Below are 19,768 nucleotides of genomic sequence, written 5' to 3'. Positions count from 1 at the left end.
TCGTGTCCACAAGTTGTCCGTCGACGTCGGCCGGCTTTTTGATCGGGACTCCACCCTTGGCCAACTCTCCCGAGTCCCCGAAATCATTGCCTCCCTGCCTTTGTTGTGAGCGCTCCTCCGACGAGAGAGCGGGCGACAGTGTGCGTTGAGAGGGGGGCGGGCTCCCCTCTCCTCTGTCGGCGGGGCCCAGCGTGATCGGGCACCGCGTGCGCTGCTCTTGCGGCGCGCCGCGCCTCAGACCGGCTGGTAGACGCGACGCGCTCGCACGGCCCGGGCGCGCGCTCCGGACTGTCGTTCCCCTCTCGCCTTCGCCAAAGCCGCAGATCGGAGCCGCGACTTCGCGCGCCGCACCATTCGTCCAGGTGAGTGTTGGCTACGACGAGCATATTCCGCCTTGAGGCTGGCGGAACGATTAAATTTGTGCTCAGGCAGGCAGAGCGAAATAGGCACGCATCGGCCGAGCGGTGAGCTCGCGCAGTGAATATAAAACCGTTGCTCGGCTTTAGCGAACTCCCGTGCTTGGGTCGTTGGCGGACACAAGCCCGGGAGTTGGCGCATACTGCCAATTTCGTCTCGTTTGCTCTGGCTGTCATTCCAGAAAGTTAACGAAAGCGTTGCAGGGAACAGAAAAGAAATTCGTCGGTTGACTGCAAGAAGGAAGGGGCGGGAAGTATTGTGCCGCGTGCCGTCATTGTGACGCTTGGTCCATCAACAGCCAAAATGTTTGTGCACCATTCACATGTGTGCTTTAAGGTGTTTGAGAATCGCCTGAGTACGACCTAATGTCAGCGACGAGATAAACAACGAGCAAATTGTCTTCTCACGCATGGCACGTGTTAAATAGCCAAAACAACCACACCAACCTGATGGCCTCAGTTAGTTTCAAGCGGCACTGAGTTTAGATGGTCAAAAGTATGCGCTTTATTTGCTTGCTTGTTTGTTTAATTGATTGATTGATTAAAGCAATAGAACGACAGGAAGCCGGAGCCTGGAGAGGCATACTATTGACATACCTCGTCGTGCTAAACATGTGAAGATGTAATACAAGCTATTTGACAGAGATGGTTCAGTGCTTGATGCGTTTTGTGGCTTCGATAGAGAGGCTGTTCTGCACAAATTCATTGTGCTGGTACAAGTGTGATGGAATGCTGTAAAGTTCTTCCGGAAGCAGTGTTTTGAATACTTCATAGTCTCTGCGCTTCATGAAGCGTAATATCCAGTTTTCAGTGCTTTAAATCTAAACACCGTCCACACCGCTCATCGGCCCACAAGGTAATGAAAGCAGTTTTGTGCTTGATGACGACTGGGCTGTGCGAATGGCTCTGACTGCGCCCCGTTGTTTGTGTAAGCGTGCACGCATTCGCTGCGTCCTTTCTTCCTCTCTCTCTCTCTCTCTCTCTCTCTCTCTCTCTCTCTCTCTCTCTCTCTCTCTCTCTCTCTCTATTTTAATTAAATACTTAATTATTTTATTAGTCTTACGACTGACCCTCACCCATGCTTAGATTACTGAGCCATGCTTGCGAATAATGCTCATTCCCTTGCCCTCTTCCTTCAGGCCAATGTAGTCAACCATGGTCATTTTTCGGTCAATATCTATGCCTTCTCTGTCTATAAACTTACAAGATTTAATAGTGCTTACACTTTTTGTCGTAACTGAGAATTGGCTTTTAAATTTGAATAAAATTACAGCGTTTGTTTTCTGCAATACTCAGCCGTCTGAATTGCATGTGTACGAAGCGAACACTTGCATCTTGTAAAATGTGCGTCGAATGCCGTTTATTGACCTTGAACACAAATCACTACAGCCATGAAAGAATAACGCAGTATACTAGTGATATTGTTAAAAGAATAGCAACCAAGTTTCTACGTCTTTATTAATTGTGACATATTAAAGGCTTCGTCGCCAGAAAATCTATTTATCTAGTATGATATGCTGCCCAAAAGACTGTAGCAAGTTTCCCAGCTCATTAATAAAAGAAATTTAGTATATGTTTTTAATTATTATTTTTTCCTTTTTTTTTAATATTTGGGAAGTGTGTGCGAATATTGCGCGTTTTGGTGCCCTGTAGAAGTAGGAACTATGCAGCTGATCTAATGAGCAGAGAGAGAAAACAAGAGTTGAAAGACAGAGAGGTTAACCATATTAAGTGTCAGGTTGGTTAAATTTAATGGGCAGCATGTAATATTTAGAGCATGCGCTTTTTCCCGCGGGTGAAAAACAAAGTCACAACTCTATTGAGAGGTGTACGGATAGTCGATAGCTAATGCAGTTAATCTGCTTCAAGGATCCTAAGCAAAAATGTTTATGCAGTGACATGCAATGCATCTCATCGTTCAACATGATAAGTGCTCGAATATTCCATGACCTTCAACAAGCACCATACATACTAGAGACGGAGAAAGAAAGTGATCATTTCTCCCGTATCCGGAAGCATACGAACACGGAATGGTTGTTGTGACATCCTCAAAATACCTTGCGCACCCAGCTTATATCCCCACCATATCTTGATGATGCGTATCGCCATCTCTCTCAATGTGATAAAGTATACGTAACCACCTGCATCGCCTTACTTTTATTTTATTATAATTTCATTACCGTTCATAATTACCTCATTTTTCGCAACTCATTTGTCCAGCGACCAACCTACCTTCGACTCTCACTTTGTCGTCGTGTCTGCCTCCTGTAACTCTTCCGAACATGCGCTGGCGCCGTTGAGCTCGTGCCTTAGCCTGCAGAGCTGTAGCAACACTTTGGTTTTGAAGTTCGGGCAGCTTTGGGCGAATGAGGGGACCGGCTTCTCAGAGAAGAGAAGAGGACTTTGCCAGGCCTCGTGCGACCACGATGTGCAAAGCCACAAGAACGCTGCTGTGTTTCTCGAGATGCAGCTGAAGCCTATGTGGTCGCTTGTGACGAACTGAACGGTGAACGAGTCATTGCGTGGGTGTGCGAGCATACTGTGAATTTCTCTCCTCCTTCTCATATTTCAGTGCCCTTTCTCCCTTGCCCAGCGCCGGGCAGCCAACCAGGCTCAGCCTGGTCAACCCCGCTGTCTTTCCCTTATCTCTTCTATGTATTTCACTTGATTTTGAAGTGCCCACCCTCGTCATCATTCACGGCCCAAGAGCTAATCTGCAGGCACCTAGCGGCAGATCCTTTATCAGTGCTTTCTGCCTAATCTTGTAGAACAACACGTCTTCCTGACAGTCGGGGAAAGCACGTCAACGTCCATTTATTCCTTGTTTGTTTAATTCCTTATAAAGTAAACAATGGAGCCAAGTACACGTCTAACACGATTGAGTAGAGTGACTTATGTGTATAGTTCTACCATGCTTATCTGCGTCCAGCGGGCTTCTATTTAGGAAAGTGGCCTAGAAGCATGTAAGATTAAATTTATTGTTAATTGTCATCAGTGCAATATTCGGGAAAGAAATAGGAAAACTAAAGCACTTAGCTTAGTAAGTAGAGCATCGGTCTCAAGATCGAGAGTTCCTGGGGTTAGTTCCCCTTTGGACAATTGGCGCACAATCTGCATTTCGTGTTCCAGGGGCTGCTGTAGCAGAAATTCTGGTCAGTTGCCGTTAACGAAGAAGGAATTCGATAGATGCGTGCCAATTCCGAGTTTAGAGCATCGCGTTTATTGACACTTTTACAATAGTTCGAATGCCGTTATTACCGTACACTTCACTTTCACTCAATAAAATTCAGTATCGCCGGCGATATGGTGGCAATTTTCGAATCTTCTCTTGCTGATGAAGCAAGACAGCGTGGTGCGCACGCCAAACCCATGCACGCACACTCGTCCGCCGTGCTTTTTCATTGAATATAGATCACAGGCGTTGCCGGCGGCTACTCCATTTTTCTTGACTAAGCAATAGATCGCATTCATAGGCCGGTTGAAAGATAAGTACAAAAACAATAAAATACAACGTAAATAAAAGTAGTCACGCATTGTCGCAGTGAAAATTAAAACAGGCACATTGCACAGCACAGGTGATAAAATTTACGCAGAAAGTCAAAACGCATTCATCTACAGTTTCTTTTTTGAAAAAAGAAAAAGATAACGACAAAAAAATGGACGTGGTCACTACTCTTGCCGACTTAAGTGCGCACAGTGAAATTCAAAGTATGTACAAGTGACAGCGAGAACTATATTTCACTTTCGAGCACATTTAAGAGCCCACTTTGCGCAAACATTACGACTGTCGTTTGATTATTCTTTCTTCCTTTCTTTTTATTATTCTTTAAGTGCACTGAATGGGTTAGAGATAGTACCCAAACGAGGGTCCCAAAGACTGCAACGGGACCCTACTATTAATATTAAGTGCTAAGCGCTTTATCGTGGAGTGGAGTTTGCGCGTGCGCGTAATGTATGAGTCAGCACAAGCAACATTGCTAGGCAAGTTGCACGAAAGGAACCAAGTCTGTTTCAACTTACAAGTTTCTTTTATGGCGGCAAAGTGCCTCACTCGCGCGTCACTATTAAAAATCCGCAACCACACGCATAATACAAGGTCACTATTAAAATTCCACAACCACACGCATATTACAAGGTCTGCATGTGGATAATTTCGCTGTACAGCGATCAGTCGAGATCGCATAGCGATATTGCAATAAGGGGGTTACTGCGCTATAAACACACGGACAACAGAAGTAGAAGTGGACAGGAGGCGCGCAGTCATGTCCACTTCTACTTCTGTTGTCCGTGCGTTCACAGCGCAGTAACCCCCTTATTGCAAGATGGACTTCCACAAGCTAACCCAACTTGCCGCTCTACTGCTCTGTCGCATAGCGAATACGGCATTTTCCGTGTGAGTGAGAATTTTATTAGATCTTCGGTTAGATCGACGGTCGCCGCGGGCGCATTCTAACGGTGATGCGAATGGCAAAGATGGCCTTGTAGGCTGATAATAGCGAGAACGCTAGCGAACCCCAGGTGGGACTAACTTAGACCTCCATTGTGGCGTCCTTTATAGCCCACGATTAGGTTAGAGACGTTAAACCCCATAAATTAATATTAATAACTTTGTTGCGCAATGAAGGTACCGTGTGGACGTTACCAGTCATGTGTTGGCGTTGTTCCAGGAAGACAGCAAAAAGAAGTAAGTGCTTAAGTGACATCGCGTGGTTCTGTTTCGCGGAACAACCCTCAGCAGAGGGGGAAGAAAAAAAAAAAGGCCGTCATATCCAGTAACTAAATATTAACTTAACACGTTACTAAATTGTCACAACACGCACTACCTTCTTAGTAAGTGAAAGTAGTAAAGTGACAGTTGGTACTATTCAATACATGCTGAAGCTAGTAAAAATCACTAACTCAGACTCACACTCTTAGTAAAATGGTCGTTGTAAGTACTAAATCGATGTTAGCAATCGTTGATCGTGATGTTCACTAACTCGGTACTGCAGTTACTAACGCAACTGAAATATAATTACCAACAATGTAGTGGAGCCTATTCGATTTACAAGTGCCGCTTGAATTGTCATATTATGTCGATGGTATTCTAAAAGCAAACCAAGATGAAAAATTACATGAGACCCACATCCCTTTGTTATATTCATTAAGCATCACTTATTGGTACACGTAATGTCTACCAACGACATTATGGCGCAATGACTCCGGGTAACAAAGTACTACATAAGCCATCAAGCAACAATAAACAAGGACACACACAAACCGAACAACGACAAAGGTGCTACGCGACACGCACTCTGAGCAGTGCTGCCAGCCTCCGAAGCCGGTTTTGCCCTAACTCGGGTGAAAACTTTCTCTACATTTTCCCTAGGTTTGTGCAAAATGTGGTTGTTCAGTAATTGATTTCTGTAATGTTTAATGTTCGTTTGTGTCATGCAAATGACTGCCAATTTTATAGCATAAATTGATTTCTATGCTCGTTTTAAAGTATTCAAATAATGAAGTCACCGGACTCCGCCTGAAATGATGTCGCAGTGCAGGTTGTTCTAACCACTCGGCCTCTTAGTTGAAGCCATATCCACAGAAAAAGACGTCAGCACGTGTGTACGTTGTTGTTGTCCAAAACCTATTTGCACCTAGAGCGACGTGCCAACACCACACGTGACCTTGTTTAAATTGTAATATTGGCACCCCACTTTCCTTACCAATGTAAGAGCGTCGCAGAGGTGCGCCACGGCACGACGGCAATGTAAAAGTTATAAATGTTATTTTTTTCTTTTGCATGTTGTGTACGACCTAACACCGCCATATTAACGCGCTTGAACCGAATCACTAAAATACGCGACTAATTTTTATCTTTCCTAAAACGCCAAACTCGCCCAAACACATGAACGCTGGGACTCTGTCCAAAGTTGCTCTGCCTATTGGCGTTTTCAGGTAAATTTTAGAACAGGTGTGCATAATCGGCTATTCAGCATCATGACCACATTGTCGTGCTAGGTGCATGTTGAGTGCACAGACATCCTCAGCACTGCTATAGTTAAGAACGGCAAAATCGTACTAGCAGCACTTCGTTAAAGGACCCAGGGCATCCACACCCTGTCGTTTTATTGGCGAGATGTGTTCACTGCGCTGCTCTACGATCAAGCCATACTTAACATGCTAATGTGAGGGCAGTTTGAGGTGACTGAAATAAAAAGACGCCGTCACGTCACAATTTTAGTCGTTTCAATGTCCTAGCGCTGAATTGACCTAGATTTGAAAAAAAAAAATTCTTTATTTCCCTAAACAAGCCTGAAAATTCCTAGATCTAGGGAAATTTCCTTAGAATTGGCAGCTGTGACTTGAAGCGCAATTTCAAGAATACTTAAAGCCTTATTTAGGGGGTCACATGTTGCACTTGTGAGCACCGATGTATTTTGATAAATTATTAAAGTTTTGTGGCCGAATTTCGGTGGCCTACTGTCTGCATATATGTATGCTCTGACGTCGCACATCACTGTTAATCAAACAAAATGGACGAAACTACAGTTTATCTAAATTTTGCATAAGATTCACAATCACAGCATAATATATGCCAGACGACATAGGAGTGGCTTAATAGTTATTTGCTGAAAACTACTATGAAGCCTTTCTGTCTTGTAACAGCACCACTTGGGGTAGTGTTACTTCTTGCTAGTACAGAACTAGTAAGGTAGCCAAAGGCATAGTAAGCTAGTAAACGCATACATTTACTAGCTATTTGCTAACTTTATTTTTAAGAGTGTGGAACTTAGTTTCGTGGTGTGTGAAACCGCGCGAAGTGATGCTGAGCGCGCTCCAGCGATATTGCACTGACTCATTGCTTGTGCGCACTCACGTGATGCCGTTAAATATGCAGAAACATGTGCATAGCAAAACTAAAGAATGAATAACAAAGGTTGAGGTAGCTGACAGTGTACAGATAAAGTTCAAGACGTGTACAGATGCGATGGTTTGACCTCTTGATAAACAGTGACAACTGCACTAGAAATCGTTCAAGGCGCTGCTGTGTTTCCTCAGACGAACCGACTTTAAGAAGTGACTCCGAAAGTCCAACGCGCATTTTTGCCCGATTGTGCTGTGTGCGTCTCCTCCCCCAATGCAGGCTGGCAAACCGGACTCAACATTGGGTTGACCTTCCTGGCTTTCCTAATTTCATCCATATCTCTGTGTCTCTGCATGGTCGAAGAAGTCATAAATATTCATATCGCTTGTCAGAGGAAACGAGGTCAGCCAGAGTTGACAGAAACTTTTCGGCGGAATTTGCGCAGCCGCGGACACGAGGGCAGTGAAAGTTGCTCGTTCCTTATCAGGGCAAGTTCTTTTCATTATTCATCGCTATAGAAAGGCAAGTAATACCTTCAGTCACTTTCCTTGGGGCTCAAGCTTGCGAAATAAAATTCGTTTTACTGGCATTCCAATAGCATTCGCTTCTGTAAACATCCGTCTAATTTGAATCCATCAGAGTTCTTATGCGCGATTTGAATTGCATTGCGTCTATTCGCCATGCGGTCAACGTAGGAGGAAATGGCGAGACTAGTCAGAGATGAAAGTGAAGCCTCGACTCCCGAAGTAGGTCCAGGAGGGACGGACGGTATGACGCGGTACTTTGGCGATAGTGTGAACTGGCACCATAGGTTGGGAGCGTAATAGCCTCGCCTTGTTTACTTTTCCGTGTACTGGTAATCGCGTCCGAAATATATACGAGTAAGCATAAGGTATAAGATCAGCCCGGTTATAGCCTATCGTGAGATAATTTTCGTTACATATATGTATAATTCAAAGAAATTTCGTTGATGGTGACCTCGGAGTCACGCTGATCGGTTTTGGCACACGGGACGATAAAGAAGCCTGAGCTCCTTCAGAAACATTTGCTATGCACAATTAACGCTTCGAAGTAAGACTTGTCGTGACCGTAGGTAGCAATCTGTATGAGAGACGAGGTTTACTACTGTCATCAGCTAACGGCGGTGACGCTATATCGGTTTCGATATCGCACATCACACTCGGTGATACTCGCACTTCTCTGCTATTTGTCGCAAGTCCCATTTGCCCACCCACGAAGCTTTCTCCATTTTGCCGGTGTTCCTAAAGGATGCGCACGAAGGTTTATCATAAGAAAACTCATAAGAAAAGTTTTAAAATGACTATGCACTACATGATATCCTCTTTATTAGTACTATATGTTGCAGCGAATAAAGTTTTTGGGGATGTTTTATTAAGATTCACTGTTTATATAATGTAAACTAAAAGGCACGTCTACTCGCGTTACGACCGTCTCGGGAAAGCCACGTAACTAAAAAGTGGAGATGAACGAACTCTAAACGAGATGCACGTTTGTGTCACAGAGCAGATAATTCACGCGCATTTATCGTTGCAGTTTTTTGTTTTTTCGTCGAACAACATGCCTTACGGCTACGAAGGTGAACGTCGACCGAAAGTAAGGATGCCATTAATTTGTAGCAGTATTCGCGCGCATTTTCTAAATGTTTCTTTGAAATGCTCCTCCGAATGCAAGCATACTTACCGGGCCCACGGGCAAAAGCCCCGACACACACTTCCCCGAGAGAGTGGAAGCTATTAATGCCGTGCGCATCACCCCTAGGGCACTGTCGCAAATGTTGACTTTAGAGCCACGGCCGGTAGATGTGTTCATCGAGCGGCCGCGTCCAGACGACGCACCCGACAGCCTCCGTGGGAACCCACCGAGAACGGAGCGAAGGATGCCGTCCGACGAACGCACAGCTGAGCCCAGGCGCTGCCGAACAATGCCAGAGGTTACAGCGACCGCGGCGGCGCGCTTGCCTCTTAACTGTAAACTCCACGCTTTCCCTCACAGCTCCCGGTGCCCTATGCACCGAAGTGCCGAAGACTGCATTAAGCATGCATTGTTTGGGGAATAAAGATGATTTACGAACTGTTAGCGACGCGGCGCTATTATCAGCCTAGGTTCCCCTTTCGCATTTGAACGCCAGCCAAGTGGGCGGCTATTAAGGCGCCCCGCTTCGAGCAGTGCGCGATGGAGACGGAGCGCGGCTGCGGAGCGACGTCTTGTCAGCGCACAGCTGGCCGCGCGCGTCACCCGCGCTGAACCCATTGTCAAGATCAGTGGCCACATTCTGCAGACACTGTCAGGTCATTGTCGTGTTTACGGTGCGCGTATAGCCTCTTTTTTTTTCTTTTCTTTCCGAAGTTAACTGCTCCGTGTGCTGCTTGTGGGAAACGAAGCGCGCTTTATGCAAACGCGGCCAAAACGTTCTCGCATTGCGTTTTTTGGTGTCCCTGGACGACGCACGCGTAAAGAGACACGGAGCACTGAAAGATGCTTGTCAGTCGGTATCACATAAGGTAAGCATAGCCGACTGGGAGATTTCATGGCGCAAACTAATGAACGTTTCTAGGGGGCGAACGGGAGCACTCGGTGAACTGCGCACAATGCGCTGTCGCGAGGGCTCGCGCCATGCCCGGTGACCGCGTTGAGATGGTGCTGTTCACCCACTAGAAAACGCTGTAGGCCTTTGAATTTGCGCGCTCTGGGTTTTGAAACAGTGCTTGAAAACACTGGTATTAGGAAAACTATCGCGATGCTGTTTTTTATTTTATTTTTGTTTTCATGCCACAGACTGCAATTTGAAGAGAAGTTCGTGTGAGTTGCTGAGATGGGGCACATGAAGAGCGCGTAATCTGCACTAGGACAAAAATGCGCCGCTGCAAGGGGGAATGCGGAGAGAAGACGAGGAGGAGAGACGACAGAGTTAGGGATCACACGCATGCGCTCAATTAGTCAGCATCGTGTCGCATGTGGCTACACTCAGGCTGGTGACGGCGGCACAGCTATCGCAAATTTTTACATCATCCGTGTGCGAGACCATGGTCTCAAAACGTCGCTCACTGCAGAAGAAGGGACTTTTTATTTGATTAACTTCGGATTATGCCTAGGGAAGTATTGCTGTAGTTAAAGGAAGCGTGTAATTATACACCCTAATGAATTTATGCTGGTACAGCTCCTACTTCAATCATAACTGTTGTTACGAAAAGAAAAAAGAGAGAGTGGCACACCGAGTGCATTCCCACGGGTAATTACGGTTAAGGTTTCGAGAAGTGAATTCGACGACTAAGCAACAGGCGTAGTGCCGCAGAGATGAAAGTATAGCGTAAAGGAAGTGAAACAAAATAGAAAGCTGCGGTCTAATACCGCCTTCGGTAGTAATTGAAGGTAGTGTTAACCTCATGCGCGACAGTTCTCGCGTGCATTGACACGTTGACTGAGCTGAGAGGGCCTGTAAACTTTTTGCCTACTGGACGACTTCGCGGTAGTAAGGAAACTGCAGCTGCCCCTTCTACACATCGTGAGAGGGAGAAATTCGTGCTGCTTCTCACTGCCGCAAGATAAGTTGTCGAACACAGGCTTAGAGAGTTTTTATTGAAAGCCGTTGATGTTTGCCTGGCTGACGGCCTGGCAGGCTATACACCTTACTGGTGTTGCGTGCAATATGTAGTGCACGAAATGATCAGACAAATACACATACGGTGCATACACCCCTATAGACACGCACACTCAAGCGGACCATTAAAACCTGATTTGGCCCATGGCGAAACACCGCTAGCGCACTGCGTGCAACGAAAGCGCTTCTAACACAGGCTTATTGCTTATTACACAGGCTTATTGCTTAAACTCTGTGGTTTAGCCGAATTAGCTCTTTTTCAGCTGCCTCAAAATACCACGATATTACGTACACCGATGTTAAACCACTAATGTCAATATCTACCAAGCTGAAGTAAACGCTTATGCCTTTGCGATGTCCCGAAACGTTACGAAAAATGCGCCGTGAGCCAACTTCAAATTGATTCACCTCTGTGCGCGCTTTCTTGTATAGTTGATAGAAAAGGTGTCGCATCAAGATTACCATTTCTCTCTCTATTTCAGTTTCCCTCTTTTTTTTTTTTCAGAAATCGTGGAATTCGTCTTGTATAGCAAATGAGATGCACCACAAACTACGGTGGATGGCATGCGTATTTCTTCTTTCCTGAGTGTTGAGATATGGTAGCCATCTCGAAATAACTTTTGCCGTGCACGACAGCGAGACACGCGAGAGCGCCTTCGGAAGGTGACCTCCTGCCCGACATCGCGTTGCCGTCTGCTAGGGCCCAAGTATAAGGGACACGTGCACGTGCGTTCAGCGCGCCGCGCTCCCTGTCTCGGGAGATCTGCGGCCGCATGTGGTGTTGTGCCACTACGTGGTGGTCCTCTGCTTCAACCAACACACCGCTTTCTGGGCGTGTTGGTTGAACCACACATAGTATGCGAAAGTGCTAAGTTGAGATAGTCGGTTTGTGAATACCACGGCGAACAGAAAGACGAAACGCAGCGTATGTGTTCCGACTTTCTTCTCTCGTCGTGCCGTCTGCGCTGTTCGCCGTGGCGCGTACGTACTACGCGCACACACTGTAATGGTAAGACAGTGCGCGCGCGCGCGGCGGGTGACTATAACCATGTGACCATTGACTGCGCCCCGGCCACGTGCCGAACACCTTCCGGCGCTATCGATGCCAGTGTGTGGCGCGTGCTTTTCCCCTATTGAGGGCGACATGCCGCGCACCTAATCTGCATAGCGTTACGACAAGATTGCGCGCTTTGATAACGGAAATGGGGAGCGAACAGACCCGGACGAATGGAGGAAGCTCGAGCGCTGTGCACATCGCGAAGTGCGCTCAAGAAAAATGTCAATTTAAGCTGTACGTAACATTGCCGGAATCGTATATAGATCTGTCTCACTGCGAACGGATAACTGCTATATAGGCAAGTCAGGAAAGACGCGACCACGAGTGACGGATGTACGGCGACGCGCCTCGAAATTCCCGCGCTGCCTCCCGCTGCGTCATTGATTTTTGACAGCGTCTCTGCTCTGCTAATTTAATGTTTGATAAGCGAGTAAATAAATAAATATTAGTTTTTTTTACGCAATTCATCAACGTTCTCCCAACAAAGAAACGAGACAAATTTTAACAAGATACTCTACTGGATTAAAATAAGTTGGGTGTTTCTCCATCGTCAACGTCTCCGCGTCCATTCGCAAACAATGCGTTTTGTTGAAAACTGCACTTCTTTTTTCTTCGGTTCTGTCGCACTTTATTTCGTCGACCCAGACACGCTAAGAAAGGAGGAGAGAGAGGGGGCACATAAGGAGTTTCCAAATATTTATGCGGGAAATGAGCTTATAACGGTTTTGCAAACCACTGCTTGGGAAACTTCGGTAATCTCCAGGCTCGAAATGTGGCAGTGAGCGGAAGGTTACGATTCGTCGCATAGTCCATAGGCGCACGTGTACTTAACCATGAAAGTCGACCTGTCTCGTTACTCAGAAAAGAAATTTATACTTTCTAATTTTATTGTGGTACCGGCGTTTTCGTGCATGTGAACAGAACGAATCGTTTCATACCTGTACGGCTGGGTCGTACCTGTCGCGGTGAACTAATACACACTACATCTTCAACGAACCTCTTCAGTCGCTTTTAAAGAAAATATTCTGGGGGCATGCAGCCGCCACCTTTCGCTAGCTTTTTCGCATCACTCTGCCTCGGTCATTTTTCATTCATCAGGAGGCGTTTTAGTGCTGCCCTTGAACTCGCTCAGTCAAACCTCGCGTTTTCTCTCTGGAGGGCACGATTGTATATAGCCAACACGCCCTAACCCCCACTCTTTGGCGTATTATTTCCATGCTGTATATTTTTAGGGCCGGAATACGCCGAGAAAGAAATTGGCATCACGTACAGCTGCAGGCGTAGATGAAAGTAAGTAAAGATACACAAATTGGGGAAACGCAGTCGAAGCCTTCGCGACCTGCGGCGCGGGAGCCCGCGCCAAATGCTGTGCGCGCACGCGCATCGTTCGCAGAGCGTTTTTTTTGAGCGAGCACCGTCGGCGGCGCGTGTAACTGCTTGCTCCGCGAGACGGGCGCGGCGGTGTTTGTCTCTTCTCGTTCTTAACACGCGAGTGCGCTCCCCTCGCTCCTTGGTCATTCATTCTTTTGTCGAACGCGCGGCGTTCCAATGCCGTCGCCGCGCATGCACCGTGGGCTCATAGCACACGCGGCGTGTCGAGTATGACGCGTCGCGTGCCACACCAGTTGTAAACATAGCTGGGCGGCACCGCTCCGTCTAGCGCCGGCGCCGTTGGCCTCCGTGGCCTACGTTTGTCGCGCGCGCGGCGAGAGACTTTGACGCATCGAGCCCCGCGTAACGAGCGCGGCGCAGAGGCGCGCCCGCGTCGCGGCACCTCGTCCCGCCCCCCCCCCCGAGGAGTGCCGGGTGTCTCCTCTGTCTCCCGCTTTTGTTCTTAGAAGAGGAGCGCGACAGCTGCTTCGCCGACGACGGAGGAGCGAGCTGTGGAAGCGCGCACTCGCGCCTGCACGTTCGTTCCCTCTGGACTCGTTAAAAAAAAGTTGAAGAGCCCCACCGCACAGACCTCGCGCGGTCGGGGTCTGTCGAGCAAAGAAGACGCGCGCAGGGCCGCACCGCGCGCTTGCGGGTGATGTGCGTGCGCAGGAACAGAGAAATTATGAAAGAAGACTCGGTCGGTTAACGCAGATGCCCGATGCATCGCTGCGCACGCCAGCGCGTATGTGTGAGCATGGCACGTGTGCTCGATGAGTGAAGGTTTTGCGTGAAAGACTCGCGGAAGGGACTTCCTCAATTAAGCTATTTCTTGCTTCTTTCTTTTCTTTTCTTTTTTTTTTTCGTTGGCCCGAGCTCTTAGATTTTTTTTCCCACGTTTACTCTCGCGAGAGCACACGCGGAGAGAAAAATCGGTGCTGAGAATATAAAGTACGCCCCCAGACTACACAGAGGCTCCGACGTGCGGAGAATCGTCTTTCCATCACTCGCATGGCGCGAGGACGGTTGGTCTCCGAATTCGTTTTCTCGCCCGCCGGACAGAGCTGCCCATCGATCCTTAGCGCGAAAGTGGGCGTTCGCGGAGGCAGCTCTCGAGAGGCGCATTTTGCGTTTCGCAGGGCACATACCGCGTCGTGTATGCGCGCGCTCGGAACGGCCCCCTCTTAGAAGACGTTCGCCGCGCGAGTGCGGAATCTTTAGGCGCCGAGCAATTGGAGTTTCAAAAGTAAGCAAAGCACAGCTCCCTCAGCTCGAACTGCTGAACCGCATAATAGATTTCAATTTCATCAGACAAGGCTTTCAGATTTCAATACCACGTTCAGCATTATTTTCGCTCGCATGACGTCTGCTTCAGCCGCCCCTAATTTGAATGCCGTAAGTTTGCAAGGTGAATGCGCTGAGCAGTCGTGTCTTTCAAATGCCACTAAAAGCTGGCAGCAGAGACGACAATGTAACCATGCCAAGGGCTGAACAGATATTATTATTATTATTATTATTATTATTATTATTATTAGTAGTAGTAGTAGTAGTAGTAGTAGTAGTAGTAGTAGTAGTCATGTAAACCTATATAAACATCACACAGTCACACGCAGAGTACGGGCATTACAGGCGAGAATCTTGTCCCGTGGTTGACGAGAATTCCAGCGCAGCGTTGTGAGACTCATTTAGAAAGAATGAAAAAAAAATTAAAAAAAGAATTACTCAGACTTTCGAGCTTGACACAGAAAGAGTCATCTAAAAGCACTATCTCTCTCTCTCTCTCTCCCCGTCTTATACTACATTTGAAATGAAGCATAGTGATGCAGCACCTTCGTGTCGGTTAAAAAAAAAGTAGTGTCGGGCTCTTTCTACGTGATTTTTTTTTTTTTTTAGCCACGTGTCCGTAACAGCATCGTAGTCTTTTGGAACAACGGTAATATTTTATAGAACCTGGATGAGTGAAAATACGCACTGAACAGTGTTAATGTCCCACGCCCTCGGCTTGAGGCCGCATCTTGTAGCGATTCATTTCGCTTTTCACTCTTCTTCTAATTATTCATTTGCACGCACACTTCGCCCACTCTCGCCCACCGCTATCACCGGAATCAGCCACTCGAGAGACGGCGTATTAAAAAAAATGTTTGAATCGGGCGACAAAAATTTGTTGCCAAAGAAATGTTCCCAAGCTGCCAGCCGGAAGAATGATTACTGAAGACTGGGAGGAGAGAGATAGATTGCAACGATCGGTATTTATGTAAAAGGTCTACATATATGTTGCAAAAACTTCGAGAATGGCCTTACGTCGGGAAGCACGCTCGAGCAATTTGACGTCTCTTCCTTATTTCGCGTGCTGACCATCGTACCAAATCGCGTGAACCCAGGCAAGCAATATTGCCTCATTCTTTAGCTTTTCGTTTTTCTGAATTTCTTCCGGAAGCGTTTGCCTTTCTGGGTCTGCGCGAAAAGAAGTTTCAATCATTACCACTCAATTTTCTTTCCGATATAAATAGGATATGAAGGAGAGCGCAGTCAGCTGTCTATATACGCAACTCAAATCTGCTATACGTGCAGCAGCGCAGCTGTGGCCCTCGGATCACGGGTTCATTCTCTTTGCACTTAACCAACAGAACCAATTACTAACTCACTTCAACGTCTGCACAGCGAGGGCTAAACGACAAACGAAATGTGAATGTAAGTGTGACTGCAACTTACGCTCGAAACACACATCAGGCTGAAGGCCGAACAGTGCATTGCGGAGCATCTCGAAAGCATCGTGAAATTTTTCACGCGGGTCCATTGCTGGCACAAGGAACTCCGTGGCTAGCACTCCGTGGGGTGAGTGACAGTCCTTCGTGCGAGAAATGCGGGTGCGAGGAGTATATCGAGCATCTCCCCTGCACCCGACCCCGCTTCGGCTCCGCATCAAGTTGGATCACCTGGACTCAAGATCATTCACGGTGACAAATGTACTTTAACCGTGGCTACATGCCTCGTAAGCCCACAAAGCGATACGTGCATTACCGCAGTACCTGAAGTCGACGGGCGTCAGCGGCAGGCTATCGTTTCGACGTGCACCTCCGGACGAAGCGACACCCTTAAGGCGCCGACGCCGACAATCTGCCAATGGTCGGCGGAGAGCTGGGCGTCCATACAGTGTGACAGAGGCGCCGACACGAAGGAAAAAACGCTGTCGCCGACAGTCGGCAAACCGAAATCGGTGTCGTGTTGGCCTAGCGCGAATGAGCCTTCAGTGTTTTCTTGCATTTTTTCTTTTACGATTTTACGATTGCTACCCTGCGTAGGGTAGCAAATCGGACGGGCCCACGTGTGCGTCCCAGGCGCCGTTGCTGCTGCCGGACTCGCACGTCCCTCTCCTCAGCACTCATCCCCTATAATTGCCTCTGTGCAGTGTGGTTGAGGCGTCCTCGAGTGAGAGACAGTTACTGCACTGTATATGCCACAACTCCCCACAACTTTCGAGAGAATCTCTCTCCGGTAGACCTCCCAATCTTACCGCTTTCAACTACGGCGCACAGCCAACTATGACCCTAAAGTACCACTAAAACACTTACAAAAACGAAAAAGGGAACAGACCAAGTGCTAAGGTGTTTTTCTTTCTTTTTTCAAGCATGGTGCATATTAAACGCAAGAAGGATGGCACATGGTCAGTTGTACATACAACAGCCTTGCGTATACGGTGAGGCTACGAAACTGCCGCTGCGTCCCTGTCTGCGCTGCTTAAGGAACCATGCCGTCATCCAGCCCCCCACCCTCATCCACCCACTTTCCTGCCACCATTCCTGAATTTTCTTTCTTTCTTTTTTTTTTTAGTTTGTCAAAAGTGCAAGAATCCGAACGTCGTGACCATTGTTCTAAGATTCACGATCGCTGTAGTACATGCAAGCATGTCCTGTGCTTGTCCCACCGTCCTCGTCTCCTCCACTCTGATCCTAAAGGGTCACTACGCAAGGCCAATTTGCATGACGGATATTGCTTCAGGCGGCTTCAGAATTTGTCTGGTGTATCGATGAATCGATACTTGTTATATAATGACTTCGTCTTCTTTTTTAATGCGCGAGAAGTCAAAGACGGAATCGCTCCGCAGATTCTCGCCTGTTCGCTCTACCACCATCCGCGTGATATCGCGTCGGCGTAATTGTTTTGACCGTTTCTCTACGGGGACCTCTGAGAGGACGTGTGATGGATGGCGATTTCGATCGCGGCCACGACATGGCGCGTATGCCGCAGGAGCACTCGCAGGAGTCGTCACACGTCCGAGAAGGCCTCTCGGGAAATTCTCTGGCGTGAATCGCGTGTTTGGCATATTTCTTTCATGCAGTAGCGCAGTCTTCACCGAAAATGGTGCCCTCGCACATTTGGTAGTGGCTGAGTCGCCGCGGTTTCGGCGAGCGCGAATACTACGATACCTGCAAAGCTGCTTGTCTATAGATATGAAATTGTTCAGAATGTTTTGTAACAAGTGCCCGATTTTTGCCCCGGAATACGATGCGACCCACTGTCAATACGGAAATCTCTAAGGGACGTAGGTGATTAAAAAAGAACAATAATATTTGACCTTGGGAAAGAGGGAATTCACGTCAGGAAGTATGGATTTTGCTTGCATACGGTAGTTCTTTTTGTACTAAACTGTCAAGCATAGTGGACTTTCGCCCGCATATCTACCGCGCCTGTACCATTTTTTTTTTTTCGCCATTACAGAGACTCCTGTGCTTTCCGCCACGCGTGCAGAGTGTGTTGTGTCCCTTTCAAATCTCAGCAACTTCGCTGCCGCCTGTAGCAAAAGTCAGCGAAGAGGGAGTGAGAAAAAAAGAACGCTGCGACTAGGAAGTGAAACAGTGCGGAGGAGACGAGAGAAGACTGCTTATCAACTTTCCAAGCGGGCCGGTCGTGCGCAGGCACGAGCAACGTGTCATCAGCGGGCGAGGAGCGCGCGCGGTGAGAGGGGACCGGCTGCGCGGGTAAACGTTTTCGGAAGGTGGAGGGTGGGGCGAGGACCCATCCAGGAGACGGTCCGGAACTCCGGAGACAACACCATCGGCGTGGATCGCGCGCGCATTTTCCGCTTCAGTCGATAACGAGCAGTCGTTAGGGATCGGGTCGATCCCTTCCCGCCCGGCGGCGGCGGCGGTCTCCGAGCGCGCGAGCTCGGGCCCCGTCGCGCGCGACGCTGACCAGTGCCGGCGGCGTAAACAACGCCCGCCAAACAACCGCCCTCGCCACCCCTCCTCGGGCTCACCCCGATAATTGCACCTCCCCGACTGCTGACCTTCGACCGCGTGGGCAGCAGAAACAAAAGGCCGACGTTGAAGGAAGCGCGGGAGCTGCGCGCGCCCGGGCACGTGCTTCGTATACCTACGCGCGCGGGCACGCGAGGACCGCGGCCAGACACCGGAAGGAGTGCGCCACCACCGCTTGCCGAGCATTCTTTCGTTTAAGCATACGCGCACGCTCTTAAGGCTGAAGTAAAGAAACCGAGCAGGCGCTAAAGTTTCGACTAACGCGCGGTACTTTGCTATTTGAAAGACAACGCTAAGAAATAATTAAAACACAATTGAAGTCCTACGAGTGATAAAGTTCAGTCGATGTAGGAGAGAATTAGCGGAAGACGCACGACAGCAGAGTGGAAAGAGGGCTGCAGGACCGCCCTTCTAGGGTTTGGAATTCAACTTCAGTGGACTCTGGGGAACTTACTTGGACGACAGTTTGGAAAGGGTCTATCTTCAAAGTCTGCTGGTTTTCTTGGACGCCGTGTTCGTGCTGCCTGCGCCGGGTCTTTTTCTTGCGATCATTGACGGAATGACCCGCCTATCCACAATACCGCCGAGTTGTCAATAGTTATGGTGTGGAAAAGAGGAAGCTCGAAATTAACCTTGCAGAGCAATTTCATTGTAGCTGATTTGTCAGGACACTTACGGCGCACCGAGGAATGCGCTTTTCGGGACTAAGGCAATACGCATCTGTTTCCGCCTTCCCGAAAGTGACAAATGTTTGATCCCTACTGAAACGTTCCGTATGCCCTTCAAATAATTCCATATCGTTTCCATGTAGTTCTTACGGAAGCAATACGGATTCCATATAAATTACGCGTTATTTCCATAAGAGTAGTACGCAAAGCTTGTGGAATTATCGGACTGCATAGAGGACGTTCGAGTAGGGAGGCCACCAAAGAAAACCGCTAAATGATTGGAGAGTGAGAATGATAGAAGTAGGAAAACAAGGACGAGGTGGTTAACCAGAGCAAATGTCCGGTTAGCTTCCCTGTGCCGGAGGGAAAATGTGGGGTTGAAAAGGAAAGAGGGGGCTGAAAGGCAATTTCGCCCACGCACGGCGAGGCACCTAACGTTCACAGACTGGAGGCTCGCAAGTTTCCATATTATGGCCGATGGAAGGACGAAAATAAAGCTTGGCTGATGTGGCCACAAAAAGACGGTGTGCTTGGT

At 48.0% G+C, this 19,768-nt stretch overlaps 1 protein-coding gene across 1 annotated transcript in view; it reads left to right on the top strand.

Moving 5' to 3' along the window:
• The first annotated feature begins 249 nt into the window (after positions 1-249).
• LOC126547418 (uncharacterized) overlaps positions 250-19,768 on the top strand; it is a 112,409-nt gene continuing 92,890 nt past the window's right edge. Inside the window, exon 1 of the mRNA XM_072288135.1 lies at positions 250-362. The gene's annotated coding sequence lies outside the window, so the exon portion shown is untranslated. The remainder of the gene's footprint in view (positions 363-19,768) is intronic.

Source organism: Dermacentor andersoni, chromosome 1 (genome assembly GCF_023375885.2).
Source record: "Dermacentor andersoni chromosome 1, qqDerAnde1_hic_scaffold, whole genome shotgun sequence".
Lineage (NCBI taxonomy): Eukaryota > Metazoa > Arthropoda > Arachnida > Ixodida > Ixodidae > Dermacentor > Dermacentor andersoni.
This window is presented reverse-complemented; position numbering and strand designations above follow the sequence as displayed.